The sequence below is a fragment of the Ictidomys tridecemlineatus genome, chromosome 5 (assembly GCF_052094955.1).
Source record: "Ictidomys tridecemlineatus isolate mIctTri1 chromosome 5, mIctTri1.hap1, whole genome shotgun sequence".
Lineage (NCBI taxonomy): Eukaryota > Metazoa > Chordata > Mammalia > Rodentia > Sciuridae > Ictidomys > Ictidomys tridecemlineatus.
The window spans coordinates 182440729-182457407 of record NC_135481.1 but is presented as its reverse complement, the minus strand read 5'-3'; positions in this window follow the sequence as shown (position 1 = coordinate 182457407).

The window sequence follows — 16679 nt, the reverse complement described above, 5'->3', positions numbered from 1 at the left end:
GGATATTGATTTTGTTTTTGTATTTATTCTTTTACTAGCTGAATCATTGATGAAGCATGATTTTTTTAAAAAGTCTGAATTTTTTAATGCATAATTTTTAAGTTATAGCAAAACATACAGATGCTTATCCTTGTACAGGGCAGCACACAGAGACCATATTAACTTCAGTAGCCCTCAGAAGGCACATTCCCATTTAAAAACAGGACAATGCTAGCCAGGCATTGTGGTGCATGCCTGTAATCCCAGCAACTTGGGAAACTGAGACAGGAGGATCACGAGTTCAAAGCCAGCCTCAGCAAAAGTGAGGCACTAAGCAACTCAGTGAGACCCTGTCTCTAAATAAAATACAAAATAGAGATGAGGATGTGGCTCAGTGTCAAGTGCCCCTGAGTTCAATCCGTGGTATACAAAAAACAAACAAACAACAGCAATCAAAAAAAAAAAAAAAAACAGGACAATGCTGATTTTCCTACTATTGTTTCATGTTAAGTTTAACTACAAATTTGGGCGGGCAGAACAGAGGGAACGAAATAAAATTCTAAATTGCCCTTTCTAAAGGTAACAAAGACTGTGTGCCCTTTGCAGGCGAGTACAAAAAGATGAACATCAGCTTCATGAGGATCAAAGAAAAACAGATGCCTCTAATTACCTTCTAAGGGGAATTAGCAGCCATGTCAGTCAGGGGGTAGCTGCAGGAGTTATGAATTAAGTAACAACCCTGTATTTGTTCCTCCTTGCCATTTTTTTTCAATTGCCCTCCCCACTCAGCTGAAGGCTGGGTCTGAATCTCTGTTCCCTTCCCTATTAACTTGACCAAATAACACTCATTAGATGAAGACAGGCATCAGTAGGGTTATCTGTAACACGTTTCAGTGTAAGGCAGGCTGGGGAAAACTTCTATGGATATGGATAAGGTTGGTTGGGTTTTCTGTCTGTTCTGAAATAATGGCTGTTCCCATGCTTCAGGGAAACATGTCTTTCATTCAAGTATCTGTCCATCCCCCATCCATTTCCCAATAACTGTCCGTTAAACATTTACTGTGTGTCAGTTACCAGAGAGCAGCATTAAGGTAGAGTCCCTGGTCTCTCAGGGCATGCTCTCTGGGGGAGGAGACAGAGCTGTTACATAATACACCATGAACAGTACAAATATCCCACTGGGGTGGGAAGCTAAAGTAGGTGACATGTCAAAGACCATAGTTAGACCATAGGGTAAAGAAAGGACTCTGAGGGGAGGAGCTATGTAGCCAAGATCTCATAAGAAGACAGAACCAGTACTGTCAATAGCCTAATGCAGACAAGTCTCAAAAGCCCCGACACAGACCAAACTAAGCATTTTTAAGGGGCTTAAAAAAAAATCCAGTGGTCAGTGGTGTATTGGACTGAGACTGAGTGATGAAACACAGGGTTGGAGAGGTAAAAGGGCCAGGAATTATAGGTTTTAAAAGCCCAACTATGGAAACTGGCTGTTGTTTTAAGCGTGACTGGAAACCATTGGTGGATCTCAGCCCAAGAGTGAATGTGTTGTGAATATCTGTGTGTCTGGGGCACAAGAGGGCTGTTGCTAGAGCTATGAGAAAGGCAGAACAGTTGGGGGGAAAGTCTGTAGAATTTAAAGATGGGAAGAAGTATATTGAGACTCATAAGGAAGAAGAGGGAGAGAGGGTGGACTAGGAACGTAGTGGTGGAAATCATGAGCTCCCTTTCATCCTTCCATTCTGGCCATAAAAATATAAATATATACTTTACTATGCACCTGGAGTACAAATATAAGTAAGCTAAGATCCCTGACCTTAAGAAACCCAAAGTCCTTGTGGAAAATCCTGAGATACAAACAAATAATCAAGATACATTTTAATAAATATTGTAATCAAGGCACATGCATGGCGTTGGGGAGAGCCCAAAGGAAAGAGTGATTAATTCTGTTTTAAAATTAAATAACGTCAGTCTGTTGACAGACATTATTTTTATTGAATTCTATCCTTTGGTCCACTGGGTCAGATTAATATAAAAAAGCCCAATAAATTTTATGTCAGTCAAATGTTTGGGTTTATGTTCTAGACATGAACTGCTAGACAACTCTGGACTACTCATATCTACTTTCTCCATGTCTGTAGTTTAAGTTGTTAGCCTCCCACTTTGAACCCTGGAAGAGACTGATGGTCACAAGGTCACCTCACCATCCCAATGTCCTCTGTGATGGACAGGGTAGGGAGTTTTGGGGAGCCATCAGGGAGATGCTGATTCTCTGTGGACCATTGATGATGAGAAATAGATTGCATTATTTCCAAAATGTCTCTTCTTCCCATTTTTCATTCAAGTCCAGGTGTAACATTACATACAGAAAAAGATCATTTTGGGGGCATACAGTTCTGACTGTTAGAAAATATGGAGACATCTTAACACTACTGAAATCAAGACATAGAACATTAACATCCCTCAAAATCTAACCACATGTCTAACTCTTGACAATCTGTGATCTGCTTTCTATTTCTATAGGATTTTTTTTCTAGAATGTCATTCAAATAGAACCAAATATTAGGAAGCTATTTGAGTGTTTTTTGACTCAACCTCATGCATCCAGTTGTTATTTGTATTAGGAATTTGGTTTTTTTTGTTGTTGGTTTTTTTTTCTGAAAAAAAAAAACTCTCTTGTATGGATGTGTCACAGTTGACCAATTCTTCAGTTGAAAGGCATTTGATTTGTCTTCAGTTTTGGATAATTATGAATTATGAAACTATTGCAACATGAGTTTGGGATAGTTATGAATGAAACTACTGCAACATCCATGGATTTTGTTTTGCTTTGTGATTTTTTCTTTTACTTATTTTTCCTACTTTTATTGGTGTATTATGAATAATGGTGGGATTTACTGTTAAATATTCATACATGCACACAATTTAACAATATAATTTGGCCAGTTTCATTCCTTTGTATTGAATAGTATTTTCATGAGATCCTGACCTTTCTTTTCCTTTATCCTTTGTAGCCTCCACATAAGAGAGAAGACATGTGACCCCTCAATTTTCTGAGTTTGACATATTTCATTTAACATAATGTTTGCAATTTTATATGTTTTCCAGCAAATAATAATTTCATTATTCTTCATGGCTGAATATATATACCACATATATACATACCACATATACCATAGTGTGTATATAACACATTTCATTTATCCATTCATCTGCTGATGGACACCTAGGCTGATTCCATAGTTTGGTTATAGTGAATTGTGCTGGTATAAACATAGGTATCTATGTATCGCTCTAGTATCATGACTTTAATGATTTTAAATGAATACTATGGAGTGATATATAGAAAACAAGTAGATAAAAGAATCACAAAAACAAAACAAAAAACAAGGAAGCAAAATAAAACCTGTGAATACCATAGTAATTTAATTCATAATGTCAAGTATTTTTTTTTCTCCACATCCTCTTGTCCTCTTGAGCATTTTTTACTGTTAGGATTTTTTATTTTTTTTTTACAGGAAAGCTTTCATTTTTCATAATTTTCTTTTTTTAATTGATTTTTTAAAATACACAACAGTGGAATGCTTTACAATTCTTATTAGACTTATATAGCACAATATTTCATATCTTTGTACATAAAGAATGTTCAAACCAATCATGTCTTTATACATGTACTTTGTTTTTTTGTATTACAATTCTTATTACACATATATACCACAATTTTTCACATCTCTCTATATAAAGTATGTTCACACCCAATTCGTGTCTTCATACATGTACTTTGGATAATGATATCCATCACATTCCACCATCCTTGCTAATCTCCTGTTTCCTCCCTTTCCCTCTCTCCCCTATCCAGAATTCATCTATTCCTCCTATGTTCCCCCTCTCTACTCCACTATGAGTCAGCCTCCTGATATCAGAGAAAACATTCAGCATTTGTTTTTTGGGGATTGGCTAACTTTACTTACCATTATCTTCTCCAACGCCATCCATTTACCTGCAAATGCCATGATTTTATTCCCTTGTATTGCTGAGTAAAATTCCATTGTGTATATATAACACATTTTTTTACTAGTGTCTAATTTATTCTGCTGTCCTTCCTATCCCCCCACCCACATTTTCTTTTTATCCATTCATTCACTGAAGGGCATCTAGGTTGGCTCCACAGTTTAGCTATTGTGAATTGTGCTGCTATAAACATTGATGTGGCTGTGTCCCTGTAGTATGCTGTTTTTAAGTCCTTTGGGTGTAGTACGAGGAGAGGGATAGCTGGGTCAAATGGTTGTTTCATTCCCAGATTTCAAAGGAATCTCCATTCTGCTTTCCATATTGGCTACACCAATTTGCAGTCCCACCAGCAATGTATGAGTGAGCCTTCTTCCCCACATCCTTGCCAGCACTTACTGTTGTTAGTCTTCATAATAGCTGCCATTCTGACTGGAGTGACTGCTGTTGGGGAGGGCAGAGGAATTGGAAATCAGCTCAAATGGGGATCTGATCTCATAGCCACGCCCACCACAAAATGGCAAGGAATGTTTTCCAAATGGAGTAGGTCTGCTTCCAGCACCAGGGTGCCTAATTATGTGGGGGCAGCTGGGCGATGGCCTTGTGCTGTGGATAGGTAGCAGCCGAGTGACCTGGTTGGGAGCAGAGCACAGTCTGGAGTTCTGCAGAGGTGCTGGTAGGTGTTTCTGCTAAGCCACTTGTGAGCCCTGTGTGAGCTAGAACTGCGGGCTTTGGGAACAGAGTCCGGAGACTTACTTGAGCCAGGAGGCTCTAATTTCTGTGCAGGTGGTCTCAGCACTGGTGATTTCTGCGAAAATCCACTGGCCCCTGGAGATCTGATCTGGGAACTGCTCCCACCTAATATGGCGAGGATGTTGAGCCAAGATGGCGGCGGTCTGCTTTCAGCACCAGGGTATCTGGTGAGATGGGGGGACCCAGGCGATGGCGTTGTGCTGTGGGTAGGTAGCAGCTGAGTCTGTCAGGATTCTTGATGGCTGCTATTCTAACTGGAATGAGATGAAATCTCAGTGTAGTTTTTATTTGCATTTCTCTAATTGTTAAAGATGTTGGACATTTGTTTTTTCATGTTGGCCATTTAAGTTCTTCTTTGGAGAGGTGTCAGTTTAGTTCACTTATTCGTTTATTATTTTTTATGGTTTTTTTTAAGTTACTTGTATGTTCTATATATTAATCCTCCATCAGCATAGCTAGAAAAGATTTTCTCCCCTTCTGTAGGTTCTGTCTTCACATTCATAATTGTTTCCTTTGCTGTGCAGAAGGTTTTTAGTTTAATGCTATTTCATTTATTAATCCTTGGTATTATTTTCTGAGCTTCCGGAGTCCAACTAAGATTATCATTGTCTGCACCTATATGTTGAAGTCTTGACCCTACAGTTTCTTCTAGAAGTAACAGTTTCTGATCTAATTCCTAGTCTTTGATCCATTTTGAGTTGACTTGTGCAGGGTAAAAGACAGGGATTCAGTTGCATACTTTTACATAAAGGTAACTAGTTTTCTTAGAACCACTTGTTAAAAGTCTATATTTTCTCCACTGCATGTTTTTGACACCTTTATCAAGAATCAGGAAGACTGTAGATGTGTGGGTTTGTCTCTGTGTCTTCTATTCTATTCCATTGTTCCATATGTCTGTTTCTATGCTAGTCCCGCACAGTTTTTTGTTACTAAGACTCTTTAGTATAATTTGGAATAAGGTGTTATAATTCTCCCAGCATTTTTTTTTGGGGGGGGGGTTAGAATTGCTTTTCCTATTTTCTGGTCTTTTATTCCTTAAATAAAGCTTAAGGCTATTTTTTCTAGTTCTGTGGTATTTGATGGGGATTGCATTGATTACATTGGGGTTTTCCTGCATACTTATTTTGGTAACATGGCCATTTTAGTAATATTAATTCTATCTATCCATGAACTTGGGAGGTTTTCCCATCTTCTTGTATCTTATTCAATTTCTTTTCCCATAGTTTTCATTGTAGAGGTCTTTCACCACCTTGGTTACATTTATTCCTAGTTGTGTTTTTTTTTTTTTTTTTGTCTATTAGGAATGGGATTCTTTCCTGATTTATGTCTCAGAAAATTCTTGATTAGTGTATAGGAAGGCTTCTTGTATGTATGTTGACCTGCCACTATGGTGAATTTGTTTATTAGCACTACAAGCCTTCTGGTGGATCACTTTTTTTTCTTTTCTAGAATTTATAGTGGTGAGAGAGGACATTTTTGTCTTGTTCTATATTTTAAAGAAAATGCATTTAGTTTTTCCACATTTATCATGATGGGTTTATCATACATAGTCTTTATGATGTTGAGATTCCTTTTGTTCCTAATTTCTTTGGTGTTTTCATTAGGAGTGGATGCTGAATTTTGTTGAAGGCTTTCTCTAAGATGACTATGATATTTTTTATCTTTAATTCTATCTACCTGGTGAATTACATTTATTTCTTTGAACATGTTAAACAATTCTTGCAAACTTGATTATTATGTACTTATGTACACTCTTCTTAATACACTATTGAATATGATTTGTTAATATTAAGAATTTTACATCAGGGATATTGGTCCTTACTTTCCTATCCTGAATGGGTCCTCATCTGGTTGTGGTATGAGTGTGATACTAGTTTCAAAGCATAAATTTGGATGTTTTTAACGTTTTCTATTTCATGGAACACCTTGAGGAGCATTGGCATTAGGTTTTCATTAAAGGTCTAGAGACTTCAGTTAACTATCAATCTGGTTCTGGGCTTCTCTTTGTTGGAAGCATTTTATTACTGCTTCTATCTCAATTCTATCTATCTATCTGGCTTCTAGATAGCAAGCTGCTGATTGATTTAGGTTTTCCATTTCCTCTTAATTAAATTTTAGCAGGTCATGTGTCTAGAAACATAACCATTTCTTCTAGGTTTTCCAATTTATTGGAGTATACATTTTCAAAATAAACCTTGATACTCTGGATTTCTGTGATGCTTGTGGAGATTTCTTTTTATCTCTAATTTTAATAATTCGGGTCTTCTCTCTTTTTCTTTTAGTTAGTCAGGTTAGGATTTTTGTGTCTTGATTATCTTTTCAAAGAACCAACTCTTCATTTTATTAATCCTTTATATTTTTCTATTCTCTATTTCATTAATTTTAGCTCTGATCTTAATTATTTCATTTCTTATTCTGATTTTGGAATTGAATTGCTCTTATTTTTTGAGGTCATTGAGATGCATGACCAGGTTTTTTGTTTGGGTTCTTTCTGATTTTCTTATGTAAGCACTCTAACAATAGACTTTACTCTTAGAACTGCCTTCTTAGTGTCCCCAGAGGTTCTGATATGTTATCCTCATTTGATTCTAAGAATTTTAAATTTTTTTTCTTGATTTTTTCTGTCACTACTCACTCAAAAATACGTTGTTCGATCTCTATGTGTTTATGTTTTCAGCATTTTTTTGGCTTTGATTTCTAATTTTATTCCATTATGATCAGATAAGATGCACAGAATTATAAGTTTTGCTTTTTTTTTTTTTGGATCTGCTAAGAGTTGCTTTGTGGCCTACAATGTGGTCTGTACTGGAGAAGTTTCCAAGAGCAGCTGAGAAGAAAGTGATTTTGGCTGTTGTTTTATGGAAAATTCTATAGATGTTTATTAAGACCATTTAATTTCAATTTTTTTTAGATCTGAAGAATTTTTTATTGAGTTTATGTCTAGATGATCTATCAGTTGGTGAAATGTGTGTTGACATCACCCTGTGTTCTTGTTACAAGTGATCTGTCTGGGTTTTTACATAGAGTAGTGTCCAGCAAAACCAATTTTATATAATGCACTGAAGTCTGGGACATAAATATTTACTAGCATTATATCTCTTGGTTGGATTGTTCCCTTTATCAGTATGAAGTGACCTTCTCTGTCTCTCTTCTGATTAATTTTGGCTTAAGTCTGCTTTTTCAGATATAGGAATAGCTACCTCTGCATGTTTTCAGGCTCCCTTTGCATGGCATATTAATTTTCATCCTTTCACTTTAAGCCTGTGGCTGTCTTTGCTTTTAAGTTGAGTCTTTTGCAAATAATATATAATTGGGTCTTTTTTTGTTTGTTTGTTTTTAATCCATTCTGCAAGTCTATGTCTCTTAAGTGGAGAGTTGAGACCAGACCATTTACTTTCAACATTATTATTATATAGAGATGTTTATTAATTCCTGACATTTTGATTTTTTTTGGTCCCGTTTGTTTAACTACTTTTTAAATATATTTGTCCATTTGTGAGTGCTAGGGTTTGTTTTTTATTTTTCCTGTGATTGGTACTGCTTTAAGTGTGTTCTGTAGTACCATCTAGGAAGACATAAATTTTTGTTTTTGTTTATCTTAAAAGTTTTTTATTTGTAAAAAAAAGTATTTTATCCTGATTAAAAGTATTTTATCCTTCATGTTTCTGAAGGATAGTTTTGCTGGATATAGCAACTTTTACTGACAGTTACTTACTTCCAGGGCTTGGAGTACATCATCTAAAGCCCTCTTGGATTTCAAAATTTGTGCTGAGAAATCAGAAGTTATTATTATTGCCTTGCCTCTAAATGTGGCCTGATGTTTTCCTCTTGGGGCTTTTAAAATTCCATTCTGGTTGTGTATGTTAGGTATTTTAATTAATGTAGTATAGAAAGGTTGTTTTTTGGTTCTTGTCTATTTGGGGTTCCCAATGACTCCTGTATCTGAATGTTCATCTCATTCCTGAAGTTTGGAAATTTTTATTTTATTATTTCTCTGAAGGGGTAATCTATGCCATTAGCCTGCATCTCACAACCTTCTTATTTTGCAATGATTCTTAAATTTGGTCTAAATTTCCCAGAGTTCTTGTATACACCAATAATAGTTTCTTATTTTCTTTTCTTTAATACTGTTTGGATGTTCAAGGCTGGCCATACTGTCTTCCAGCTCCGAGATTCTGTATTCAGCATGTTCTATTCTATTAGAGGGAATTTCAACTGAATATTTTATTTGATTTATTGCATTTTTCTTTTCAAAGGCTTTTGCTTGATTCTTTTTAAATATCTCTATCTCCTTATTAAATTTCTCATTCACATCCTGTAGTGACTTCCTTAATGCATTCAGTTGTTTTGCTATGTTCTCTTGGAATTCATTGATCATTTATATAATATTTTAAAAACTTCCTTGATCTTGTATTTCATCTACTTCAATATCTTTGCAGTCAGTTGCTGGTGAATTATGATATTTAGGAGGTGTCCTGTACTTGTTTTTTTTTCATATTTCTTGTATTCCTGTGCTGGTTTTATGCATTAGTTGGAATGAATTTGTTTTCTGTGGGCCTTTTGAGGACACAGCCGTATCTCGACAAAGTGTTCTGTGATGTTAGAGTGTCGTAAATTTCTCAATGTATTTCCAAGTGTGTTTTGTATTAGAACTTCTCTGCTAGTTCTTTGGTTGTGATTAGTATATTTGGGGACAGTTCATATTATGTCAGAGCTTGGGTATTCCATTTTCCTTATTGGTCTCAAAAGAGTGGGTTCCTTCTTAGAGATCTGGCAATTGTGTTATATAGAGCAGGATATGTGGGGTATACTCTCTGTGATTCCTCTTATGCACTTAACAACTCTACATATTCTCTATGGGCATGGGAGTGGTCTAAACTGACACTCCTCACAAGTGTGATGTCCAATTTTTGTGGTAATTCTCTCCATTTTTTTCTTTTTTTAATACCTTTATTTTATTTATTTATTTTTTATGTGGTGCTGAGGATAGAACCCAGCACCTCACATGTGCTAGGGGAGCACTCTACCACTGAGCCACAACCCCAGCCCTTCTCCATTTTTTTTTTTTCTGTAGGAATGAAGGTCCATTAGTGGGATCTCAGGCCTTCTCCAGCCATTCCTATTTGGAGCCTGCTTGTTAGTTTGGGTTTTCCCCCTCTTCTATTCTTTGCATTAAGGTATTGTTGAACTCTGAGTATGCTTAGTTTTCTTGTAGATTAAGATGTGTGTCCTATAATTCCTACAATACTTATTACCACAAAAACAGGAATGGTGGGCTCAGCAATTGCCAGCTGCAGAAACAAAAAATAGCCATGAACTAGATCTGGCATTAAAGTAAACAGCAGGTGTCAACTGGACCATCCACAGGACTAATACTTGCTACAGTATGAATAACGATGGCGATAATTATATTGACCAAATAGTGTTAAAAGATGGTAAAAATAGAGTTCATTAAGAGATAAAGAAAATGTTATAGGACGATTAAAGGAATTATAGAATGCTGAAAATGTGAACACACAAAAATCATAATTGGAATAAGTAAATACTATACAGGAGGCGGAGGAAAAACAAAGAAACAATTAGATAAAGAGAGAGAGAGAAAGAGAATAAGAAAGATTGGTTATTAGAGAAAAGGAGAGAAAGAGGAACAAACAACCCCCCCCAAATAAATACAAAACAAACACAAAGCCCTAGCCTTCAAAAGGCAAGATAAATAACCATCCTTTTTTAACTGCTAAAAATGAGGAAAAGGAAACAAGTGTGTATCTGTATGTCTATATCTCTATCTCCATGAACCAATTTGTGCCCAGCAAGAGCACCTCTCCCTAAAGTGGGCAAATTAAAGAGCCAGGCACAGTGGCCCATGCCTATAACCGTAGTGACTCAGGAAACTGAGGCAGGATCACAAGTTTGATGTCAGCCTCAGCAATTTACTGAGAGCCTCAGCGACTTGCAAGACACTGTCTCCAAATAAAAAATAAAAAGGGCTGGGGATGTGGGTCAGAGGTAAAGCACCCCCGGTTTCAATCTCTACTACCAGAGAGAGAGAGAGAGAGAGAAATAGAGATAGATAGGTAGGTAGGTAGATAGATAGATAGATAGATAGATAGATAGATAGATAGATAGATAGATAGAAATTGTTTCCACTGAGGTTGTCAAAAACTATGGAGAAGGATGGATGGTCACTGCCAGTTCCTACTTTCTGTTTTTTCTTGTATTATCTACCCTTTACAAAGAGCACAGAGTGAGGTTGTTAAACCCTTATTTTTGTGTTGCTCATCCAGCCTCTAGATGCAGTGACCTAAAAACTGAAGCTGAATGAAGTAGCTTTAGATTTACCTCCTTATCAACATAAGATAAGACAGAATAGGAAATACTGTGGGTTGGAGTTTTGTCTTGTCTGACCAGATCCGGATTTGGTTGGGTAGCATCTGCTCTGAAGAGATGAGCAGGGGCAGACACCAATCTCTGCTAGGAGTCTGGACTTCAGGAGCTTCCCCAGAATTCTACTCCCAGGGCAGGGGAACCAATCCTTCACAAGTCTCCCGTGCTCTGCCACCCATGAATATGCCCTTCCCAGGTTCGGTCCCCGAGTGTGGTCGTGCCTGCCTGTTCACTCTCCCAATTCTCTTCAGCTGGTCATCTCCATCACCAGACTCACAGGGACAGCAGGTTGGACCGCACTCCATTTTTCTGACTTGAATGCCCCTAGGTACGATCTTCACTCCTGTCCTTCGAGGTACACCTTCAGTCACATGGGAAGCACTTGCTGAGACGATATGGAATGTGTGCCATGACCTCTGGGACACCAGCAGAAGCAAGCTTCAGCATGGCCTTCTCAAGCTGGGTCCTGCCCCAAACACCAGCTCACTGTGCAGCCTCTGGTTCAGCCAAGTTCAGGCTGATTTTCTGTTCCATAATATTCCCTGCCAAACGTGTCCATTGTGTTTCTCTCTGTGCTTGGGTTGTCCCGTCCCTCTTCAGTGAACCAGAACAGCCACCATCACCACAACTGGTGTGGCCCCGCTATACTCTTTCTTGTCCTTTGTTAAATGCACTTAAATTCCTGAGTTCCTAAGAGTCTCTGACCATCCAGTATCAAATTTTAATGAAATTTTAGTGAATTCTATCTTTCGCCCATCTCGCCGAGAAGCCGTACTCCTGCTGCGTGAGTTGTGAGCCAGGGAGCCACTGGAAAGACAGCCTTCCTGTAATCCACCTTCTTGAATCTTTTTTGTTTGTTTTTGTTTTTATTTTTTATAAGCATAATATATCTTCCCTGTATAAATATCTAAGAGAGAAATAACTGGGTCACAAGGTAAGTGCACATTTACAGTTCCATAAAAAACAGACTTCTTCCACAGGGCTGTACTATTTTGCATTTTTACTAGAAATTCACAAGTATTCCAGTTTCTCTACAAAATTGCCCATACGATAGCATGTCCATTTTACATTTTAACTGTTCTAGGGGTATCTCCTTGTGGTTTTTATTTACATTTTCCTAATAAATTAATGATTTTTTTGGCATTTTTGATGTCTTCTTCCCATATGTGATGATTTATGTAAATATTTATCCTTGTTATGTCAATAGACCAGTATGTATTGGGTCTACTCTTTGTGGTGGTACTCAACACAAAAAAATAATTACAGCTGAGTGTTTGCCCCCCGGGAACTTCCTGTCTTGCAAGGAAGATAAATACATCTGCTGAAGTAATGCGAGTGCTGCTGTGGCAGTTCTCAGTCATAGAAGTTTATCTTTTAGGACAATGGAGAAAAGCCTTAGAGAGTAGGCAGACTTTGAGGAGTCTTCAGAGTTTGATTTTGAAAGGCAGACTGGTATAGGGACAATGGAAGACAGGTCCCCAGAGAAATTGGGAATTATACTTCGGTGTTGTAGGTGGTAAAGAAACTGAATGCTGGAAGAAAAGGGGTATGAACTAAATAAAGATGGAAAAGGGAAATTGCACAGAGGATGAGAACAGTGGAAAATCAGGGAGGTTGCCTTATGGATGACAAGTAGGTCAAGGAAGATGAACAACTAGAAATTCATTCAGTGGTGGAAGGAAGAAGATTGTCTTCCTGTGCTTGGCTTATTTCACTTCTTATAATGTCTTCCAGGTCTATTCATGTTGTGGGCAATGGCAGAATTTCACCATTAAGGTTGAAGAGTATTCTGTAGTGTGTGTACACACACATGTTGTTGCTGTTGTCCATTCCTCCGTCCTTGGTCACTTACACTGAGTCCATGTCTGGATATTGTGAATAATTCTGCAATAATTATTGCGATAACCCAAGACTCCAGGGTCTCATACCAATTTTATGTCCTTTGGTTATATACCTAATAGTGGGATAGGTGGATTACATGATAATTCTATTTTTAATTCTTTGAGGACCCTCCATATTGTTTTCCATAATGGTGGATATATATCATAAGCACATAAGTTAATTTTAAAAATAATGAAAAGAAGGAAGGAATAACCTCCGGAGGGCTTGACTGAACATAGTGTTGACACCCCATGATCTGCTGAGGGTGAAGGGAGATGAGCAGGGTTCAGGCTTGAATGGAGCAGAAGAGGAGTGGACACAGAGCTGTTCTGACTCCATCTTGTCCCTCAGTCTGCTTCTGTGTTGGGTTCCCAGGACAGAACATCCTGATGAGCCAGGGACCTCGAGGAGAAATGGCACACTTTCACCCAGAGCTGGAACCGACCTTCCTCCTCCAGATTTTGTGCCTTGACCCACACCTCAACCTCAGTCTCAGTGGCCACAAGTCTCTTGTGTCTTTTATTATTTATGGCCTCTATCACCACAGATAAGTTTTGAACTTCATGCAAGTAGCATCATTTATATCTGCATTGTTTCATTGAACATCAAATCTGTAAGATGCATTCTTGTTGCATGTAGACAAAATTCCTTTTTTATTTCTATATAATATTTCATTGTATAGTTATACCAGATTAAACTAATTTTTTATTTTTTTTTACTTTAGGTTGTTTCTAGTTTGGGGCTCTTACAGACAATATTGTTACAAAGGCACCCTACTGGGTATAAAAACAGATTTATGTTGTATAAATCTTTCATATGTATGTTTGCATGCGTGTGTAGATACATTCAGAAGAGGAACTGGCAATTCATAGGTTATAGTATTGTCATATATTTCATCCTAGCCTTAAATGATACTTCTCTAAAAATTTTCAGTGGTCCCAAAGAATAATTATGGGATTCCTAGTAGTTCTGCATCCTTTCAATTTCTTGTTGGCAATCCTTTTGATTTTAGCAACCAGGCACTGATGGCATATACTGGGTAGAGGGATGCTGTTAAATATCCTACAATGCAGGGGGGCATTACAATAACACAGAGGTCAAATTTTTCTCTCCAAATAAATGATATGAAAACTAAGCTAGGCTGGGCACATAGCTCAGTAGTAGAGTGCTAGCCTATCAAGTGTTCAATCCCGACTTTGATCCTCAGAACCCCCCCCCCAAAAAAAAACCTCCTAAAACAAAAATAATTTGACTTTTTCATTTTATTTCTTGTTCATTTGCTTACTTTTCATTTTTGTCTTCACTTAGGTTTTTTCTTTCTGATCTCTGTGGATTTAATTTTGCTATTTTCCTCCTAAATACCTACCTTTGATTCTTTACCTTTCTTCTTTTATAATATATACATTTTAAGCTATAATTTTCCCTGTAAAGACTGCTATTGATGAGGTCTATAGTTTTGATATGTTGTCTTTTATAGTTTAAGATAGTTTATAATTTTTATTTTAATTTATTTTACAAACCCAAGGACTTCTTAGAAATATGTTGGATTTCCCAGTTGTCTTCCTATTATTGTTTTCTAGTTTGACTCCACTGATATCTGAGGACATCCTCTATGGTTTCAGTCTGTTGAAATCTTAAGCTTACTTTAAGGGCACATATTTGGTCCTTTTTTGTTAACTCTTTTGTTAAGAGTTCCATGTGCACTTGATAAGAATGTATTTTTACAGTTGTCATAAGTCATGCTCTAAAAAATGACTCTTCAGTCAGGCTGGTTAATGTGGCCTTCTGTTTTCTGTTCTTAATATTTTTTAGTCTGCCTGAACTGTTCATAACTGAAAAAAGTATACTGAAGTGTGCAACTGTCCATTTCCCCCTATGGTAATGTCATATGGGGAAATTTGTCCATACATGTTGAGGCTACGTGGTTAAATGAGTACAAGTTTAGGATTGCTTTAATTTCCTGCTACATGGTGCTATTAAAGTTATTCATAAACAGAATCTTAAAACTTCCTTAGTTGCATTTTCACCAACATATAATGCTGTCAATTATAACTAAAATGTGCAAATATGACTTTTTTTTTCTATGATGCCGGGAATTGAATCCAGGGACTGGCGCATGCAAAGCAAGCACTCTACCAACTGAGCCATATCCCAGCTCAGAATGTGCAAATATGGTCGCTGTAACAGATGACTCCCTGCGGTTTTAGTTGGAGTGTCCTTCACAGGTTGTGGAGTTCATCATTAGGTCACCATTACTGGCTTTTGCCATTTTTCTGCTGGCTCACTTGTATTCTTACTTTATGATTTGCAAAGGCCCTTTCTATTTTCTAATATAGAATATAGAAATATCTGAGGTTAGTTGATTGACCAAGCCCCTCATCTAGTCTGCGGCTTCTCATGTCTTTATTTCATGCTTCCCGTTCTGCCCAGTCAACTTCAATTTTAATATGTCTTAATATATCAAATGTTTTTCATTATGAATGTTGATGAAAATCTGCCATAAATGTCTTTCATGTGTTTTGTTGTATTTATTCTTAGACACTTTATATTCTTGTTGCTATTGAAGATTATATACTGGAAAATTAATTGTTCTAAATATCTCTTGCCTGCTTCCTTGATGACAGCTCATTTGTATATTAACAGAACCTTCATCCACCTTGATACTCTCTTATTCTCGCCATCAGGGTCCAGCCATAAAAATATCATCCATCCAGGTTTACAAGTGAAGATTTTATAAAGGGGACTGGATGCCTGCTATCCTTCAAGCCACAGATGCCCTGCTATCAGTGGCTTGATGGATAAAAAATCAGAGTAGGGGCAACAGTAAACTTCAGCTTCAAATCTGGGAGAATTGTAAAGAAGAAATCTCTTTGCCAGACATTGAAATATAGTAGAATGCCATTGTAATAAAACAGTTTAATGTTGGCATTAAAAAAAAAGTCCAAGGAACAAGAGAGAATGAAGTGCCTAGAAACAGATTCCAGAATGTATGACAACTTGAAAAATGAAAAAGGCAATATTTCAAATCAGTGGAAATCTAAAAAGTGATGCCAGCACAAATGGTTTTCCATCAAAAAGAAAAAAGAAAAGAAGGTAGACATCTATTTCGTGCCACATTAAAAAATATACTTATCTGTGATAGAAACATAAATATTTTTTGAAATTCTAAATGAAAAAGTTAATGCTAAAGGGCTTAAGAAATAATAAACTTGCAAAGTGGTATCAAAAAGGCAGAGATGTTTGACTCTATAAAATTGTAACTTATATGTTTGTTTATGAATTTTTGAAAATGAACACTGAAATGTAGGAGATAAATTCTACACATGTGCTAGATAAAAATAAAACCCATGATTAACAAGTTGATAATAAATTGACAAAAAAGCATACACACACAAACCAGTAGGAAAAAATGGAGTTGAAAAATATGGGTAAAATGTATGGCAGATAGTTTTTATAATCCTCAATGCAAATGGTTAGTGTAAACAAAAGAATGATTGTGCTATTCTTATTAGTTGGGAAAATACAAATAAAAATAACTATAAGTTCCATTTAAGTGGCACACACTGATAACTCCAGTTACTCAGGAGGCTGAGGTGGGAGGACAGCAAGTTCAAGACCAGCCTGGACAGCTTAGTGAGACTCTGTCTCAAAATCAAAAATAAAAGGGGCTGGGAATG